This window comes from Otolemur garnettii, unplaced genomic scaffold (assembly GCF_000181295.1).
Source record: "Otolemur garnettii isolate 467f Iridium unplaced genomic scaffold, OtoGar3 scaffold00067, whole genome shotgun sequence".
Taxonomy (NCBI): Eukaryota; Metazoa; Chordata; class Mammalia; order Primates; family Galagidae; genus Otolemur; species Otolemur garnettii.
Genome location: NW_003852462.1, coordinates 21,109 through 24,262, shown reverse-complemented (window position 1 = coordinate 24,262; position 3,154 = coordinate 21,109). Strand labels below are relative to the sequence as shown.

The 3,154-nt window shown below is 44.5% G+C and overlaps 1 non-coding gene across 1 annotated transcript; it reads right to left on the bottom strand.

Moving 5' to 3' along the window:
* Positions 1 to 2,032: 2,032 nt before the first annotated feature.
* Positions 2,033 to 2,136, bottom strand: LOC111726477. The gene has a single exon (XR_002774243.1). It is a non-coding gene; the product is annotated as a U6 spliceosomal RNA (small nuclear RNA).
* Between the last annotated feature and the right edge of the window lie 1,018 nt (positions 2,137 to 3,154).

The following is a 3,154-nucleotide window of genomic DNA, read 5'->3' as shown; positions in this document are numbered from 1 at the left end:
AGGCGCCCGCCACAACACCTGGCCATTTTTTGGTTGCAGCCATCATTGTTGTTTGGCGGGCCCGGGCTGGGGATTCGAACCCGCCTTGGGTGTATGTGGCTGACGCCTTAGCCGCTTGAGCCACAGGCACCGAGCCAATAATTTCAAAATAGGAAAACTATTTGTCAATTTTAAAGGTTTAATGACCTTGTGTCAGGGTTTTTTTGTTTGTTTGTTTGAGACAGTGTCATACTTTGTTGCCCTTGGGTAGAGTGCCCTGGCGTCATACCTCACTGCAACCTCCAACTCCTGGGCTTAAGCGAGTCTCCTGCCTCTGCCTCCCAAGTAGCTGGGACCACAGGCGCCTGCCACAATGCTCTGCTATTTTTAGAAGGGTCTTGCTTTTGCTCAGGGTGGTCTAGAACTTGTAATTCTAGCACTCTGGGAGGTGGGTGGATTGCCAGAGCTCAGAAGTTCTAGACCACTCTGAGCAAAAGCATCCTTGTGTCAGCTTTTTTTTGGTTTGTTTTTTTGAGACAGACCCTCAAGCTGTCGCCCTGGGTAGAGTGCCATCGCTTCATAGCTCACAGCAACCTCCAACTTCTGGGTCAAGCGATTCTCCTCCCAAGTAGCTGGGACTACAGGTGCCCGCCACAACCTGCAGCTATTTTTTGGTTGCGGCAATCATTGTTGTTTGGCACCCCCCTGGATTCGAACCACCAGCTCAGGTGTATGTGCAGTCACATGCCTTAGCGGCTTGAGCCACAGGCGCTGAGCCTGTGTCAGCTTTTTGCTGAAAAGCATTTTAATATTTGGTTATATCATATAGGTCCTCAGTTTTATTTGATCCTTTAGGTGGGTATCAATCATTTGTGACCTGAAAGGAGTCTTTTTTTTTTTTTTTTTGAGACAGAGTCTCACTTTGTTGCCCTTGTAGAGGCCCTTGTAGAGGCCCTTGTAAAGTGCTGTGACATCACAGTTCACAGAAAGCTCAAACTCTTGGGCTTAAGTGATTCGCTTGCCTCAGCCTCCCGAGTAGGTGGGACTACAGGCACCCACCACAATGCCCAGCTATTTTTTTTGTTTTTGCAGTTGTCATTGTTGGTTAGCTGGCCCAGGCCAGGCTGGAACCCACCAGCCTTGGTGCGTGTGGCTGGCACCGTAACCACTGTGCTACAGGCACCAAGCCAGCATTCCGTATTTTTTAAAAAATAGAAAAACTGAGGCAAGAGGATCTCTTGAGTCCGAGTTGGAGGTTGCTGTGAGCTATGATGTGACCGCACTCTACCCAAGGTGACAGCCTGAGACTGCGTTTCAGAAAAGAAAAAATAGGGTGGCTCCTGTGGCTCAGTGGGTAGGGCGCTGACTCCATATACTGAAGGTGGCAGGTTCGAACCAGGCCCCAGCCAAATTGCAACAACAGCAGCAACAAAAATAGCCCTGGCTGGCCTCTGTAGTTCCAGCTACTGGGGAGGCTGAGGCAAGAGAATCACCTAAGCCCAGGAGTTGGAGGTTGCTGTGAGCTATGACACTACAGCACTCTACTGAGGGAGATAAAATGAGACTCTGTCTCAAAAAAAAAAAATGTTTTTTTTTCAAGATGCTTGGAATTTTGGCTACCTATCGTGTATAGACTTAGTTTTACCTTGCAAAGAAATAATCAAGCCATTTTGCTTTGACATATCACACAGAAATGCTGCACTCCTTTAGAAATCTTCTTTCAATAATTCACATAGCTGATCCCATTCTTCATAAAATTTAACTATCTTTACTCTCCGAGATAAAAGCACCTGTCCCTGTGATAGTCAATGCGCTTTGGAACGATACTGCAAATCCACACTGAATACTTCATTTTTCAAGTTAGCATGCCTGTTGCATTTGCAGGAATATAGTTAACAATATTTATAACTTGTTTCTTCTCTTTTTATTTTCTTTCTTTGTTTTCTTTTTTTTTTTGAGACAGTGTCTCACTCTGTTACCCTATGTTGAGTGCCGTGACATCATAGCTCACAGCAACCTCAAACTCCTGGATGCAAGTAATCCTTTTTTTTTTTTAGAGATGGAATGCTTCACGAATTTGTGTGTCATCCTTGTGCAGGGGCCATGCTAATATTCTCTGTATCATCCCAATTTTAGTATATGTGCTGAAACAAGCACTCAAGTAATCTTTCTTTTTTTTTCTTATTAAATGATAACTGTATACAGTAATGCAAACATGAGGTACAGTGTAGTGTTTTCATATACAATTTGAAATGTTTTCATCAAACTGGTTAACATAGACTTTGTGTCATTTACTTAGTTATTGTGTTAAAACATTTATACTCTAGTTCTAGAAAAGTTCACTTGTACCCTTGTTAGACAGACCATACAGGTGATCTTTCCAGTCACCCTCCCACCACCCATCTGCCCTTCTCCCCTCCCCTCCCCCACCCCCGCCCCATATTCTTAGGCTAGAATTAGGTTGTAGCTTTCATTTGAGATCTATAAATTAGTTTCATAATAGGGCTGTGTACATTGGATACTTTTTCTTTGGTTCTTGTGATACTTTGCTAAGAGGAACATTTTCCAGTTCCATCCATGTGAACATGAAGGAGGTAAAGTCTCCATCTTTCTTTAGGGCTGCATAGTATTCCATGGTGTACATATACCACAGTTTATTGATCCATTCCTGGATCAATGGGCATTTGGGCTTCTTCAATGACCTGGCAATTATGAATTGGGCTGCAATAAACATTCTGATACAAATATCTTTATTGTAATGTGATTTTTGATCTTCTGGGTATATACCTAATAAAGGAATTGTAGGATCCAAGTAATCTTTCTTACCTCAGCCTTCCCAGTCACTTGGACAAGAGGTTCCCATCATAATGCCCAGCTAGTTTTTCTATTTTTAGTAGAGATGGGGGTCTCACTCTTCCTCAGGCTGGTCTTAAACTCCTGAACTCAAGCCACCCACTCACCTCACCCTCCCAGAGTGTTAGCATTATAGATGTGTGCCACCAGGCCAGGGCAACTTGTTTCAAAGTGTCATTTAAAATAGTAGCTTTGGGAGGGACCTGTGGCTCAGTGAGTAGGGCGCCGGCCCCATATACTGAGGGTGGCGGGTTCAAACCCAGCCCCGGCCAAACTGCAACAAAAAATAGCCGGGCGTTGTGGCGGGCGCCTGTAGTCCCAG